Source organism: Papaver somniferum, unplaced genomic scaffold (assembly GCF_003573695.1).
Source record: "Papaver somniferum cultivar HN1 unplaced genomic scaffold, ASM357369v1 unplaced-scaffold_107, whole genome shotgun sequence".
Taxonomy (NCBI): Eukaryota; Viridiplantae; Streptophyta; class Magnoliopsida; order Ranunculales; family Papaveraceae; genus Papaver; species Papaver somniferum.
The window spans coordinates 1470438-1488565 of NW_020619603.1; the positions used below are offsets into that span (position 1 = coordinate 1470438).

The window sequence follows — 18128 nt, forward strand, 5'->3', positions numbered from 1 at the left end:
ATTTCTTATCAGCATTTGATTGATCAAAATTTACAAAGAGAATGAGATGGAACTACTAATTGAAGCATGTAATAAATGCAATAACATAAACCCATGAATATATATTGTGATGAAACCAGCACAAATTAGCAATAGTGTAGGATTGTCTTTATGTTGGATACATTTTGTCAACGGAAACCGCATTTGATATCACACACCTGCAGTCAACCTTTCATCCTGCGTGACCATATTCCGATACAAAAAAAAACCAAACAAGAAGTAGAACAGAATCAGATCCATGGTGAGAGCATATGCAGTTATGCTAAGCATACCCATTATTGCTATAGAAGTCCCAAACATACCGTCAGTAGGTATTCCAGTTTCCTCCACCAGCGTGATGTGCGACCAAACCAGAAAGAAGAAACAACATTAATGGCTACACTAATGACAAGAACTGGAAAAGTAGTTGATTCTAAACCTAAATTGATGCCTGCAATTATGTTGGTTCCATGCCTCGTATGCTGCAATAATTCCAACCAAGCCACATAGAGCAAAGTTCAACCATATTGTAGGCGCTTGCTCAATGTAAAGAATCCAACGAGTAGACTGGAGATTCAATCCAGAAGAAAAAAATCTCAATGTCAAATAAGCACAGCATAACAAAATAACTATTGATCGACTTCTAATTTATAAAGTACAAGAACGAATGAACATGCTAACCAAGAGTATACCACAAGTACTTTCATATTAATATCATACATATTCAATTTACACAGGGTTTCAGTCCGTAAGAAAGTTTAAAATATGAACCTTATTGTTTTGAAACTTTCCTCCAGCATTTGGTCCATAATTTGGTGAGTTGTATAAGCCTCCTCAACTAGGAGGAGAAAAATATCCATAAGGAGAACCAGAGAGATTAATAGCACCTGAAATTTCATAGTATGATACATCAAAAAATGTCGATTCTAATCCCTGGCTAACGACAATATCAAGAGAAACTGTATGGTCATGTGGACGTCAATAAGTAAAAAAGATAGCATCTAAACATTAGCCTTGGTGTACAGTTCTAGATATTCTTGGAGATGTCAGCATAAAATATAGCGAGGTCTAAGGTTTTTCAACTAATACTCCTGCCATTTTACTGCAAGGATTATATTCAACCAGATCCGAACTCCTTTTAGTTATTTCACAACATTCTCATCTCAAAACTCAATAAAAGAAAAACAGAAACTAGTTGTAAATAGAAACAGAAAATTTACTTGTATCTCACAGCAAGATGGACATAAGGTTTTACCTTTCGGGTCCTTTGCTTGCTTATCATCCAGCTACGAGTTCCAAGAGTATCAACTGAAAGGAGTAACAACATACCAAAAATCTCGTAAATAAGACAACTGAGCATATTAATTAGCAATTAACACTAGCCTGGAAACACTGCACCAAAACCCCATGTTTCCAACATACCGAGCTGTATAAATTACATTTAGAATAAGGAAATATATCAATATATCGGATTGCCACTAATTCAACACACCATTCAGATACTTACCACCCGGTTAAAATTTTCAGCCAGTAAATAAGCAAATACTACAAGATTATTTAGAACCAAGGTACTAAGGTACTAACGGATGTAAAACACAGAAATGAGAAACTAAGGGTACACCTATTAAAGATCATAAAGACTTAATATTAGAATAAAGAAACTTTTTACCTTCTTGAGGTAAGAGAGCAAGGGAGTTGGATTATTTATGAGTACTCATTGCTCCCTGCATTTGACAGACTTAATGGCGCCAAGGCATGAACAATGATCTTATCCTGTCATCATATTATAGACAATTATCCTGTCGGCAGCTCAATCCCTGATGCACAGCCATCTGGTATATGGCTGCAACTTCTTTGCTCCATCGATCACTGCTTCCTGCACAATCTCGTGAACTTCCCAGACTCTGCACAAGATAACCAGCGTCAGTAACCAACTCAAATATCTAAGCTCCATCTTCCTTTCTTCGACCTGATTTTACTCAAGCTGAACTGAAGTTCAGTCCACGCAAGAACCCCCAACAACATCGACCTAGTTTCCTTCCTGTCTTGTTTTCGAGCATTTCTCTTAGTCCCTTGTTCGCAACTATAAAACAACAGCACCAGTTATCTTCGGTCCATTACTAACCATTTCATCTCAGAACCTTCTTCCACTAAATGCAACCAACTACAGCTTCAAACAAGACTAAGAATAATGCATATCCACAGGAAGATCATCGTTTACCATTTGGACTGATTATCAGGCGCATAAAACTTTCGTATGCTCTTTTCTAATAATGTCAGTTGCTATCGGATCAAGGTGAACACCACGCAGGTCAGCAGATACACTGTTAGAATGGATCATGCTGGCTGCAGAAACATGATTTTGCTCCACGATGGCACTCATGTGACCAAGCATAGTTTGGAAAATGCCTGCCACAACAAAATTTTATGATTCATCAGATTCTACATCAATTACAGAAACTGGTTGGTGTGTGTACATATACATAAATTAGAGAGAAAGAGACAGAACAAGAGAACTCACAGCATATCCATTAGCAAGAAAATAGCTAGAGTTGAGTTTAAAATTGTCAGCCAAATCCACATCATCCGATCCCTCAGCGCTCTCAAAAGCACTAGCACTAGGAAATGGAGACTTCAGAAAAGTTGGTCGAACTATCTTGGTTGAATTTACCTTACCCACAGGTTGTTCTGAAACAGTACCAACATTAAGTCATAACTTATACTCTCATTAGAGAACTAACCAGACAATGAAGCATTATACAACAATTGGATGAAATAATGAATTCCACCCCATGAAAATATAAATATCTGGTAACCTCTGTAAAACTAAACAAAATCAGACCACACATACAGTAGTACTCAACCTTAGAGCATTTAGCGCCTTCTTTGAATCCCAGGGAATAGAACTTCTAAGGAAATTTCAAAATTCCTGCTGCATAAGATACAAAGTACACGAGTAAGAAATGACTGTACATGTGGGCAGGATAAGCTAATCAAAGAGTAAGCATAATTACACCAACAAAAACAAGTTAAAAGTTCCAGAAACTTAAAAGTAGCTTTCCTACCAGAATACATGCACTATAAGGAGATAATCAGAAATTCAGATTATATGTATGTAATAGAAGTTTCACCAAATAAGAAGAGGAGAATATAACCCCATCTACGTGGAGCGGAATAAAAATTGGAAGCATATTTAGATATGCATCGAAACTGTCGAAGTATCAGCATTGTTCGTTGAACTGGAGCCTGAAAAAACTGCAAGCCATACTGTTGGGTTATTTGATGCTCTTGTACTAACATTGGGTATTCTAATTGCTTGTTCAATGACATGTAAATAATAAAAGAGGTGCACGGTGTAAAACTAATATCAATACCACAGGGGAACCCAAGGATGACAAGGGAATCAAATTCATTACAAAAGTATTGATGAAGGAACTAAGGTTTCCTACTATATAAGTCTCAATCCAGTTGACATACGAAGCCTACTTGGTTGCTGCAATTTCATGTCAGTCACTCCAACATGTATCAAACATCAATTTCGTCAAGCAGAAAACCAGATCCGAATCAATTATATTAAACCTATGCATTCGATCAAAAAAAGCATCAGATGACTGAAAAACTAAAACTCTACACATAACTGAGTCATTCACAAAAACTTCATCTTCAGCTGAATCAGAACATACCCAATACTTCAATCTACATTTTACAAAAAAAGAACACCAAAATCAAAAACCCTAACTCTTTCGGATACTAGTTAGGTCAATATCAAAAATCCTAACTCTAACAAATGATTTTAGATAAAAATAAAATTAACCACAAACTTCTGCTGAATCAGAGGTTGTATGATTTGATTTTAGATTTTATGGAAAAAAATTAGGTTTAGGAAAAAATTATAGTTGTAGATCGACATTTCTTGAAGATGGGTTTTGATTAGATTATAAGATTTGTTGAAACGATGGTTTTAATTTCAAGAAAAACCAAAAATCTAAGTTGATTTGTTGAAGAAGAAGAGAAAAGCTTTTCTCTCCTCTCGGCTGAACCAGGAAGAAACGAGAGGGAGAGATGTGCGAAATGAATATGGGGTATTTTTGACGAGGTGTTCCTTACTTCTCTTACACTAACATGAATCTTATCAATGACAAATCAGAATATTAATGCAATGACAAGCAGGTTCGTTCCTAAGGGATAGTTGAGTCTAAAGTTCTCAATTCAATTTCTGAATATTAATATAAATAAGAGTATGAGAATGATCAAGGACTAATTTTTAGTCACAAAACATGAATCTTATCAATATAGCTATGTTTCTGCAATCGCCCATTACTAATAACCCTAAAATATTTAGTACGCTCAAATATCCCGCAATCTCTTAATTTACCGGACACGGAAGCGCTCGATTACCGGATTCTACTTGCCAAAGTTTCCTAAAAGTACGCTCTCTAGGTGTGACTTAAACAAATGCTTTAAGTTCTTTGAGACAGGCTATTCCTAGTGACAAATACATAGGCTCGACTCATCTACTAGTGTCAATCTCTACACATGAATATTTAACAAAATCCCATCGTCAATAACCACATATTACTACTTGTATTAAGACTCTAGACAATTACGGATCGAAGGGGTCTCAACTAGCAATAAAAATATCAAACAACCATTCAATTTGCAACTTAAACGATTGGAAAATAATTCATATAACAATATTGGCATGGTAAAGAATGAGCAATAACGAAATAATTGCGAGAAAACAAGGCAGTTTAAATATCAATTCGAGTTCATGTTTCGGACATCAAAATTGTCCCTAATCAGGATGCAATTAGCTACTGGAGTTCATGGCAAAATAATCAGAAAACTAGAATTCTAAACCAACTATGCAAACCAAAACAAAACAACAAGTGGAAGATACCGAATGGCCTGATGGTAGATGGATGTGAACTGGTGTCTGTATGGAGAATATTGTTGTCGAATTGATATTGTCGTCGATGGTCTTGAACTCAAGCCTGCACAGTGCTCTGGTGGTGGCTGTGTTGCTGCTTTGGCTTGTAGACTGATCTTAATGGTACTGTGGATGGAGGTGCTGGTGATGGAATGGAGGGTGGTACACGGATGTATGCTGGTGGAGATGGTTCTGTTGATACAAAATGAGATGCAGGTGGTAATGGGTTGGAGATGGATATGCAGGTGGATGGAGATGTATATGCAGGTGATAAATATGAATGCAAACTGGTGGATGGAAGGGTTTTGGAGATGGTGTTGATAGCAGTCGTGAGCAGGGGGTATCGGGATATGTTGTAACCCTAGTTTCAGTTTTGTAGCTCAATGCCCTTGCTGCAATCCCACGCAACCCAAACTCCTAATTTCTTCTTCCAGATCCTGTAAATTCGTATGAGGCAAGGACCCATCTTTCCTTATTTTATTCGAACTTTAACCCATTGTAAACTGCGCAACACCTCAGCTGAATTGGTGCTTGAACTGCAACCTGAACTTGAGCCACTTCTCCTTGGAACAAAGCCAGCGAACCCATGGCTCGAACTACAGCAGTAAACTCACTTTCCCACTAACTTTCAAGCGTAAAACTCTGTCCTGAAACTTCGCTAATGAACAGCAGGCTCTGTGTTCTTATCGTATTCGAAAACTCATCTGAATCCTTGGTAATCAGTACCCACAAGAACCATGGGTCGTAGCTAGACAAAGCTAGAGTAGAACTGGCTGATGACTTCTGTCGAGCACCTGGTCTGCAACTTGTATACCAATAACAGTTATGCACTGGTTGCATATGAAAACACACATCAACTCCTTCTTAATACATAATTCATTCACACAAACCCATTCTCTTAATAACTCGTAAGAATTCAAAACACAACTGAATTGGCAACCAATCGTCTTCAATATCAATGGCAGAAAGAACTTGTGTTCTTCCCTGTATTCTCATCAAGAAATTCATCCAAAACCCTTACATAACTCATCCACTTTGTTGCCAGAATCGAATTCAAATCAACCCATTGTTCCTACTGCTCTTGCTCCTGGATTACTCTTCATTCTCCTCCATTACTCACCCAAAATCGATGGCAAAACACCATTTCCTCCACTGATTTCTCGGTTTGAAATCCAAACTTCCCTGTTCGTACCACTTTCTCCGTGATGTTCTCGCTTCTGAGTTCTGTTGCCAGCCAATCTTTTAAACTCGTTCACACCCACGAGTTGAGCTTGCCGGCATCGACCCTTGTTGCAGTCATGAGAGAAAGAAATAGATGCAGAGGCAAGCTACAGACGTGATAAAACCCCAAGGCATTCTTGTCCTGTGTATGTCACGAGTCTCGCGACCTAGTTCTGTAGTTAAGGCACCAAGAAGCAGGTGGCCCTTAGCCAACGTCTGGATGTATTTAGCAGCCTTCAACTGGACTTCAGCTGGTTACCCTTAACCTCGTCTGGGCTCCCAACAGAACTTTCGCATGAAGTGACATCTTTGCTCCTATTTCTTCTTCTTTTGCGCCGTATGACTCCAAACACCTATAAAACTCAAAAGAAACATAATATACAAAAAATACAAGAGAAATATCCGAAAAAAACATAAAAAATCGATATTCAATTGATGTATATTAGACACTTATCAATTTTCATTTATCTGAAAATCAAAAAATTAATAATCATAAAAAAGAAATACTAAAAGCCCATAGAAGATTCGCATATTACAAGAAAACCATACGATGTACAACGGTTGTACGCGTTAACATACGTTGCACCACTAATTTTCTTTAATAAATGAAATATAAATAATTTGTGCAACGGATAATCTGGTGCGCAACGGATATTAACGTTGTTAACTGTGCAACGTCTATAGTGGCCTAACTTGTTTTTATTGTTTGTAGGCTATTGTAAAGGTGGATGATGAATTCTATTTGAGGCCTGATACTTCTCACCACTATGCAAACTATTTGGTATACTCATGACTACTCTTTTCTTTTCCTCAAATAATATATGTTAAATGCTTATGCTTATGAGGTTTGTTTTGTTATATGCGCATTTAGGCATTTAAAAGTACGGAGGAGGCAAAGGAATGGCTTATCAAAAAGGCAAAGGAGAAGATGTGCGTGGTAGTTCAAAACTGCATAAGGAGAGGTTTGTGTTTGCATGGATATATGAATTTCAAGAATGAGGCGACAAGCATTGCGGAGGGGTCTCATGGCCGATTAAAGAAAAAATTAGTTGGTAGTCAAAATGGAGTTGTGTCGATCTAAGAAACAATCCATGAATACACCAATCGAGATCTCATAAAGATTAGGGGTTGTATGCAATTTAGTGCACATAGATTCCCTATGGAACATGATAGAGAAAGATTTCTTTTAAGGGGCGTAGTTCATAAAGTTTCAAGATGGACAATAAATCACATGATGGAAAAATTAAAGTTATATAGTGAAAAAGTGGGGGTACAACAACCACACCCAATATTTCGTTTAGCAATCTGTATGGACAAACTCCAATATACTTTCTAGAGAATCAACTAGATAGTCAGACTCAATCTAGATAAAAAGTATATCAAAGAGTTTATATCTCAATCTCTCGATTTGATATATAATCAAGCAAATAGAAATCTGTGAGCCTTTATCAAATACTAGAGAGATAACTTGGATGGTACCAAAGACCAATATCTAAGTGTCAATCAATTTAAATCAACAACCAAAAGGTCGGATATTCTAATTGATTGAACAACGCACAACCTGTGGTATTTCAATTATATAACAAAATATAATGCGGAAAAGAAATAACACAGACACCAGAATTTTGTTAACAAGGAAACCGCAAATGCAGAAAAACCCCGGGACCTAGTCCAGATTGAACACACATTGTATTAAGCCGCTACAGACACTAGCCTACTCCAAACTAACTTCGGTCTGGACTGTAGTTGAACCCCAATCAATCTCACACTGATCCAAGGTACAGTTATGCTCCTACGTCTCTGATCCCATCAGGATGCTACATACTTGATTTCCAAACTATGAGATGACTAGTACCCCAATAAGGGCCTCCACTGAATAAGTAGATATGGCTTAAATAAATACTTCAATGGTAATTACAGAAAAGGGTGCAACAAAAAGGGTGTTGAATAACTACTTCAACAAAATTTCATTGTGAACTGAAGATAACCCAAATTCATTTTCTCACTACTGCAGAATAGTGCTTACACATTGAAACTGGCATTTCAGGAGACTGTCTAACACGCTGATCCACAATGATATTAATCTAACTCTTCTGCTTAAATCATCTTTAAAAACCGTAATAGAATCTGTATCCAACCCACTAAGAAACTTCCTATTAACCCCTATTTGAAACCTATTTCATGAAATCAAAATGAAATTTTCTATCCAATTTTACATTATCATCATTTGTTAAAGCAAAATTAATATCGACAAAATACCACAATCAACTATATCATAACCTAAAATGACTTATTTTCGATCTATATGGATAACCCTAATTTCCGATCATAATATATTTCGATCTACAGTTCAAAATCTAAAAAAAAATTAGAAATCAAATTTCCAGGGTTTACAAAATCAAACATTATTTTGATTTCTGAAAAACGGGATTTCCCATACCTGATATGTAGATCTCATAGATGAGCTTCACTTTAGGAAAAAAGGATTCTGAAGGTGTGTGGTGTGTTCTGTGGAAGAAAAAGAGTTAGCTCTTTGTGAGAGCTGAAGTCGAAGATATAGAAGTGAAACCCAGACTAAATTAATGTCACTATTAGGCTAATAATCCTTCTTTAATCCCGTATAATTCTTGTATAATCATTTATTCTTGTACCATACCGTATAATCTTTTTGTAATTATGATTAATCTTTTTTTTATTATGATTAATATTTTTGTTAATTATGATTAGTGTTTGATGTGGAGAAGAAAAAAACATGGTTGTCTACACTTCAAACATCATATTATGCCTAGATTCTGGATATCTACATACCCACACTACACATCCACGTGGCATCAGTAAAAAAATGGTGGGGCCTCAGTCAAAAACAAACTTACCATAACATTATAAAAAAGAAAAAGTAGTAATAAAAAAATCGGATGTCAACATATTAAACGTACGGACAGGACAAAATTAGGTATTTCCGTAAAAGACTAGGGTATACATGTCCGTTGACTGGTCATGGTCACACTTTTAGAAGGATTTTAAAATTGGTCACACTTTTGGAAGAAACCCACATTTCAGTCACACTTTTAGGTACATGCCCTTTGGTTACTTGTTTTTATGTGTTTCAGGGAAAAACTTGATGAGAAAAAGATTAGAGAAATTGAATCTGTTCAAAGAAATTTATTATTGGGGTTTGGTGGATTTGAGATTCTAAATTTTTTCCCAACCTTCACTAAGATATTTTTCAGGAAGAAATGGCAAGATTTTTATAAGTTGAGAAGTGAGCAACAAAAGGTGCTAATTCCTTAATTAGATCAAGAAAACAAGAATAGATGAAGAAAACAAACGAAAACAAAAATCATCACGAGGATAAATCTTTATGGTTATGTTATATTTAATCTTGAGTTACCTGATGAAGGTGGAAGAAAATTGATTAAACAAGAAATTGTTGGTCTGTGTTCTGAGTTTTTAGATGCAGGTACTGATACTACATCAACAGCTTTACTATGGGTTATGGCTAATTTGGTGAAATACCAGGAAATTCAATCCAAATTATTTGATGAAATCAGGACATTAAATTCTGATGAGATACGAGAAGAAGATTTAAAGAAATTGTCATATTTAAAAGCTGTAATTCTGGATGATTAAGAAGTCATCCACCTGGGCATTTTGTTCGGCCTCATGCAGCTACAAAAGATGTAATGTTAGATGGATATGTGGTACCAAAAGAAGCTACAATTAATATCATGGTAGCAGAAATTGGATGGGATCCAAAAATATGGGAAGATCCAATGGTGTTTAGACCAGAGAGATTTTTAAATGAAGATGATGGTAGTTTAAATGAAGAATTATCAGATGTAACAGGGAACAAAGAGGTTAAGATGATACCATTTGGAGCTGGTAGAAGAATGTGCCCTGCTTCTGGTTTGGCAATGCTTCATGTTGAGTATTTTGTTGATAATTTAATTAAGGAATTCAAGTGGTCGGCACCTAGAAAATCGCGTAAGGAGATTGATATGGTTTGTACTAATTTATCTATTAGAACCACTCATGATGTAATTTTATGAATTATAGGTCGATGCTACTCCGCTGCGAGTGAAAAGTATTTATATCCTTATCTTGTTATTACTATTTCTCGAAATTACGCGACTGTACTTTAATCAGTTGTACCTAAAAAGTCTGGAGTTAAATCATGATTAAATGCCACCTATAAGTCTTATTCAATTGTCAAAGAACTCTCAAACTTACTAAACCTGCCTATCGGAGAACTCTTACGAATGTTGTTGAAGATTAATATGATGTTTACAATCCAAATTATCATCTCATATTGAGTAGATTCTTAATCTTCAATATTGAACTTGAATATCCACCACTGCCCTTGCTTCTTCAATTTAAACATCATAGTAATAACACAGTTCCTCAACTCAAACCATGCCCCTGTAATCCAACCATACTTCCTAACAGCAATAACAACAACATTAATACTTTTCCTGCAACCCATCTCTTAGCATTCATCTCAATCACCACCTCTAGACTGCAATCTAAGCAATTTCGGCACCAGCACAACAAACCCATTCAAACATAACTTCATCCTTTCTTAGAACCACCACCAGTTCTACACCACCAACAATATTTAGTTACACTTCACTGTAATTCAGTTCATACCATCATCTTCTTCTCCAATCAGAACTCTTATCACAATAACACAACCACCATTTACAATTCCACAATCTACTGTATCTTCCAGTTCGCCACCACTACTTGTAATTTAGCACATCTAACTAGAAACCCTATCACATACTCCCAACCGCCACTGCAACTACCCTTGTTCAACTCATCATCAACAGTTCCCTATAACCCAATTTTATTCTTCACAGACCCAATCAACTTATTTCCAAAAAGAATTCAAAACCTTAATTTGAGACTCTATTTCATTAAGAAACTTAAATTAAATCACACACACCTAACTCAACTTCAATTAAGAGTAAACCCATCAAAGATTTACGAAATCAAATATAAACTAAAATGAATTACTCAACAATTCGAAGGAACCCTAAATTAGAGTTTCTAATTTACCTTAACTTTTCGATTCAACACCAGAGAAGCTTCACCACGTCAATTCAACAACAACCCTTCTCTTCTTCATCCGAGAGAATAAATATCGATCTGTATGGACAAAATACAATATACTTTCTAGAGAATCAACTAGACAGTCAGACTCAATCTAGAGAAAAGTATATTGAGGAGTTAATATCTCTCTCGCTTGATTTGATCTTTACTCAAGAAAATAAGAATTTGCGAGTCTTTATCAAATATAAGGATAATAAACTTGGATGGTACCAAATACCAATATCCAAGGATCAATCAATTTCCAATCAACAATCAAGGTTGGATTTCACAATTGATCGATACAACGCATAACCTGTGATATTTCAATTATATAACAAAATATAATGCGGAATAGAAATAACGCAGACACCAGAAATTTTGTTAACGAGGAAACCGCAAATGCAGAAAAACCCCGGGACCTAGTCCAGATTGAACACCACACTGTATTAAGCCGCTACAGACACTGGCCTACTACAAACTAACTTCGGTCTGGACTGTAGTTGAACCCCAATCAATCTCACACTGATCCAAGGTAAAATTATTCTCCTACGTCTCTGATCCCAGCAGGATGCTACGTACTTGATTCCCTTAGCTGATCTCACCCACAACTAAGAGTTGCTACGACCCAAAGTCGAAGACTTTAATTAACAAATTTGTATCACACAGAAAAGTCTACGGTAATAGATAAATCCATCTCCCACGAATATACTTACGATTTTTGTTTCGTCTTTTGATAAATCAAGGTGAACAGGAACCAATTGATAAATTGGACTTATATTCCCGAAGAACAGCCTAGTATTATCAATCACCTCACAATAATCCTAATCGACGCAGCGAAAAAAGATATTCTGGAATCACAAACGATGAGACGAAGTGTTTGTGATTACTTTTCGATCTTGCCTATCGGAGATATAAATCTCGAGCCAATTATTACAATTGTACTCGTAACCATAGAAGATGCAAGATCAGATCACACAACTACAAGAAAAGTAGTATCGGTCTGGCTTCACAATCCCAATGAAGTCTTTAAGTCGTTAACCTGGTTTTAGAAGAAGAAACCAAAGGTTAAAGGAGAATCGACTCTACCTATGCAACTAGTATCACGCGTAAGGTTTGGGGATTAGGTTTCCCAGTTGCTAGATTTCCCCTTTATATAGTCTTTCAAATCAGGTTTTGCAGTCAATGTTAGTTTGGTAACAAAGCATTCAATATTCACCGTTAGATGAAAACCTGATTAGATTCAAGCTAATATTTCTCAACCGTTGGATCGAAAACTTATCTTGTTATACACAAATGAAATGTCCAATTTTGGGTTTATGTAGCCGTTCCCAAACATTAACATTTGTTGGTTCAACAATAGTTAACCAAATGGTTATCCATATGATTACTTTCATATCCACCATATTCTTCTTCACCATAACTAGTTCAAATGACTCAAATGAACTAGTTAGAGAGTTTTTCAATTGCTTAGATCTTATGTAACTACACAAGACACAATCGAAGTAAAAACGGTTTGATTCACTCAAATCGGTTCATGAACTTTATAGCCACGGTTTGCAAAAGAATTCCTTAGTTTATATAAACATGAGTTCAAGAACAACCGATTTTAGACATACCTCCTCAAGTTCGCGGACTGGGTTCGCGGACTTAAGATCACGGAAGGAGTACACAAACTCCAGCAGAAATTCCCGGGTCGAGAACTTCCGCCAGTTCGCGGACTTGGCTCACGCCACATTCCGTTTCTCTTGATCAACAAAGTTCGCAAACTTTGGTTCAAGGAATAAGGTCTTATACATATATGTGTTTCCACAACAATGCTTATATCCTACCAATGGTTATGTAATCTAAACTCTCATTTCAATCATTGAAACATTCTCAGAGGACGTTATATAGCCGTTATTCACAGACCATTTTTCGTCAGAGCAATTTACAAAGTGATTGAAACATAACTTGACACTTGTCACTAGGTAAAGATGAATTTGGATAAAGCGAAAGCTTAGTGACACATATTTAGAGTAATAGATAGGCGAGTTACACTCGGCTCGAAATAACAAATGTGTATAATGAAAGTCTATATATCAAAACGACTTTTGTCTCAAGAATAAGAGATAGAGTAGATAGACTTTTGAGTGACAGATAAGTTCAAGTCTCCAGATACCTTTTAGTCGATGAAGATCCATCAGTTCCTTGAGTAGTCCTTCGTCTTGTATGATGATTTCCATGGAGTCTTGAGCTCAACTACACTTTCTATCCTAGTCCGAGACCTTTAGCTATATAGGCTAGAAATCAAGACTTATAGTTTTGATCACTAACATTGACAAACATGCTTGAGATAGCAACGCATGTGAGTTCGACCGATCAATGCTCTAACAATCTCCCCCTTTGTCAATTTTAGTGAGAAAACTATTAATACATATGGAATACAAAAAATAAATAAATAAACTTTTGTAGCTCCTATTCCACATGCCTAATCTTCAACATTACTCGAAATATTCGTCACTTCCAAGTACACCAATGATCCCAAAGGTTGTAAGTTTAGTATCATCGTTGTTGAAAATACGTAGCTATAACAACAAGAAAACAATAGTCCTCAATCATTGTTATACAATGTCATAGTATCATTATACAACGTCAAAGCCCAATTGTATCACAACTTCAACAACAATACTATGGTGATATGTATCACTCCCCCTTAGTCAATACTCCATCTCACATGGAAACCACTCCCCCTTACATAATGATCCGAAAACCATATGTATTTGTAGTGTGAACTACATATTAATTCTCCCCCTTTTTGTCAATAAAATTGGCAAAGGTACAAGAACGAGATCCTAATGAAATTTCCGAAAGAGACATTTCTTGACCAAAAGAAAGCAAAAGTATATCATCTTATTAAGATGCAATCATAAAGCCGAAGCTAAATGCATTCATCAAGGAGTTTGTAAAGATACAAGATAACCCCTATAATATTTCACAGCCGCACTCCCCACAAAAATTTGGCAATTAAGCGCAAGTTCAAAAGAACTCTCCCCCATAAAATGTCATTCCCGAGAGAACAACAAGAGCGACCTTAATTTCGAAGGAAAAGAAGGATTTCTTTTGACACAACACACAAAGAACTCTGACAGAAAAATCAACCCTACGGAAACAAATACAAAATTGAAGTAAACACTTACTGGAGTTTCAAACTCAATTTCCCAAAAGGTTGAGATAAGCACAGGGGCAAGACTCATAGAAACAATTAATGAACCGAAACAACACCAATAGACTGCCGTAAGTGTTGAAAAGTAGCAGTGTGTAATGATTTGGTGAGAATATCAGCCAATTGTTGTTCGGAAGGCACAAATTCCATACTTATGATACCATTTTCACAGAGATCTCGAATAAAATGGTACCTTATATCAATGTGCTTTGTTCTTGAGTGCTCAACGGGATTCTCAGTGATTCGAATCGCATTAGAGTTATCACAAAAGATCTTCATTATTCCAGTCTCAAATTCATAATCAACTAGCATTTGTTTCATCCAAAGGAGTTGAGTGCAACATGATCCAGCTGCAATATATTCTGCTTCACATGTAGACAGGGATTGTGAATTCTGTTTCTTGCTATACCAAGCCACAAGATTCGGTCCTACATAGTAGAAACCCCCTGATGTACTTTTTATGTCTTCTACACATCCTGCCCAATCAGCATGTGAATAAGCAGAAAGGTCAGTGTTAGTATCAAAAGTGTAAGAAAGACCATACCCGACAGTGTGATTGACATATCGTATGATCCTCTTTGCAGCTGCAAGATGAGATTCCTTTGGATTAGCCTGAAATCTAGCACAACAACCAACGCTAAAAGAAATATCAGGTCTAGTGGTTGTAAGATATAAAAGTCTACCAATAATAAATCGATACAATTTTTGATCTACTTTTACTCCTTTCTCATCTCTGTGTAGTTTACCAGTAGTGGGCATAGGTGTCAGTTTCAGACTTGACTTATCTAGACCGAATCTTGTAACAAGATCCCTTGCATATTTTTCTTGAGATAAGTAGATTCCATCCTTATGTTGTTGAATCTGTAATCCTAAAAAGAACTTTAACTCACCAACATTGCTCATTTCAAACTCTTTAGCAAGTGAAACTTGAAAATCCTTTGCAAGCTTCTCTGAAGTTGAACCATAGATGATATCATCTACATATACTTGAGCAATGACAACATTTTTACCACTCCATCTGGTAAACAAGGTTTTATCAGCTTCATCTCTTGAAAAACCTTTTCTAATAAGAGAAGTGGTAAGTTTTTCAAACCAGGCTCTAGGTGCTTGTTTTAACCCATATAATTCCCTTTTGAGCTTAAGAACGTGATCTGGGAAATCAAGGTTTTCAAATCCTTTAGGTTGAGCAACATAGACTTGTTCCATTAGAATTCCGTTTAAGAACGCGGATTTTATATCCATTTGGAAAAGTTTAACCTTGACATAACAAGCATGAGCTAATAAAAGTCCAATGGACTCAAGGCGTGCCACATGAGCAAAGGTTTCATCAAAGTCGATACCTTCAATTTATGAATATCCTTGAGCGAAAAGTCTGGCTTTATTTCTGATAATTGTGCCAAATTCATCAGACTTTTTCTTGAATACCATTTTGTTCCAACAATATTAACATTGGAGGGACAAGTTACGAGTTCCCATACGTCTTGTCTTATAAATTGATTTAACTCTTCATGCATTGCATTCACCCAAAAGGGGTCGTTCAGAGCTTCATCAATATTTCTCGGTTCTACTTGTGACAGATAACAACCAAAATTGCACATGTTTTGAAGTTTCCCTCTAGTCTTAGCTGTAAAATCTCTTCCTCCCATAATACTGTTGGGATCATGATTCCTTTGAACCCAGAGGTGTCGTGGAGGGACACGTTCTTGTTCGTCAGGAGTAGCCTAATCAGTGTTCTTCTCCTCGTCACTAGAAATATCAGGATCAGCAATAGTTGAATAACTTCAATTGATTCTTGTATTTCTTTGACTTTCTCAATTATCTCGGTTGGAGGCAGTTCAGCAGGAGGATTATCATGATGAAAATCACTAATATCATCGGTGATGACATTAGCAGATTCCATCATGACTTGAGTTCTGAGATTAAACACTCGAAAACCACGGCTATCAGAATCATAGCCAAGAAAGATACCTTGATCACTTTTGGTATCGAATTTCCCTCTCTGTTCTCGATCTTTTAGAATGTAGCATTTACTTCCGAAAACTCTAAGATAGTGCAGGTTGGGTTTTCTTCCATACCACAACTCATAAAGAGTGTTTAGGGTTTTAGACCGTAAGTAAACACGGTTGATCAAATAACATGCCGTAAAAACAGCTTCTCCCCAAAACCTTAGAGGTAGGTTTTTGTTATGGAGCATTACCCTAGACATTTCCTGAATGTTCCTATTCTTTCTTTCTGCAACTCCATTAGCTTGAGGAGTAATTGATGGTGAATATTTTTGAATAATTCCCAGTTCGTCACAAAATTCAGACACCTTAGTGTCCTTGAATTCAGTTCCACGTTCGCTCCTAATTTTTTTTAATTTGCGACCTTGTTCATTCTGGATTCTTTTAACAATAATCTTGAATTCATCAAGGGTTTCATTTTTATGAGACAGAAACGCAACCCAAGTGAATCTGGTGTAATCATCTACCATAAATAAAGCATACTTCTTACCAACAACCGTGGGTTGTTGAATTGGTCCGATGAGATCCATATGAATTAAATCAAGTGGAGCTTTAGTGAGAATATCTCGAGATGATTTATGGTGAACTTTAGTTTGTTTACCCTTTTGACAGGCACCACATACACCTTCAATCTTTGCATTGATTTTGGGAACGCCTCTAACAAGTTCTTTGTTAATGATCTTAGTTAGAAGACGAAAGTTGATGTGACCAAAACGTTCATGCCAAAGATGTGTTGATTCCACCTTAGTCAAATTGCAACAATTGCTAAACTGAGTATCGAGAAGATAACAGTTATTTTTACCACGAGTTCCTTAAATTACTTTCCCAGTTTTTTCTACAATGTCACATCCATTTGCATTGAAGACAACTAGATGGCCTTTGTCACAAATTTTACTAATAGAAAGAAGATTTGCAGTCGTACCTTATACGTATACTACATCATGGATTTCAGGTACGCCGTGCAGTTTGATCGTCCCTTTTTTGCTAATGTAGCAACAACTCCCATCTTCGAAAGTTACTGGTCCTCCTTCATAGTCTTCAGAAGAAACAAACCATGTGATATCACCTGTCATATGTCTGCTACATCCACTATCAAGAAACCATTGAAAGGGTGATGTTGATTTAAAAGAAAAAGCTCTTGTTTAGGGTTTCCTGATAGTTTTGTACGTCCTTTTAGAGATGCACTAAGTTGTCTAGTTTTCGTGTGAAGATTACTTGCAACTTTCAGTCTCTTTTGGAAGGACATACAAGAATGTTGAAAATGATTCGAAGAATCACAAAACAAACATGGGCCATCACTTTTGGAATCGCCAGAAAAGTTCTGAGTCATATCAGTTTTGACAACATGTGAACGTTGTTTATTACTTGACTTATGACTGTTCTTCAGAGAGAAGCAACTGGAGTTATTCAAATCCGTTCAAGGGGATTTTAACAGATTTCAAATCCTTAAGCATTGCAATTTCTGCTATGAGATCAGAGTTGATCCGGATTTGTTCATCCAACTTTTTCTGGAGAATAACCAGTTTATTAGAACTTTTTCTACGATTGATTTTTAATCCTGGTGAAGGTCCATAGAGTCAGATCGCTACAAACACAGACTTGTGAGGTCTTGGAACGTGTTTGCCTGCTCTCTGATACCAATTGAAAAAGTGGGGGTACAACA

The 18128-nt window shown here is 36.3% G+C and overlaps 1 long non-coding RNA gene across 1 annotated transcript; it reads right to left on the reverse strand.

The window, feature by feature from the left end:
• Positions 1–90: 90 nt before the first annotated feature.
• LOC113327639 lies at positions 91–5593 on the reverse strand. The gene is made up of 8 exons (XR_003349103.1): positions 4919–5593; positions 2883–2950; positions 2540–2706; positions 1688–2427; positions 1274–1326; positions 790–905; positions 342–585; positions 91–216 (listed from the first exon to the last, which is right to left on the reverse strand). It is a non-coding gene; the product is annotated as an uncharacterized LOC113327639 (long non-coding RNA).
• Between the last annotated feature and the right edge of the window lie 12535 nt (positions 5594–18128).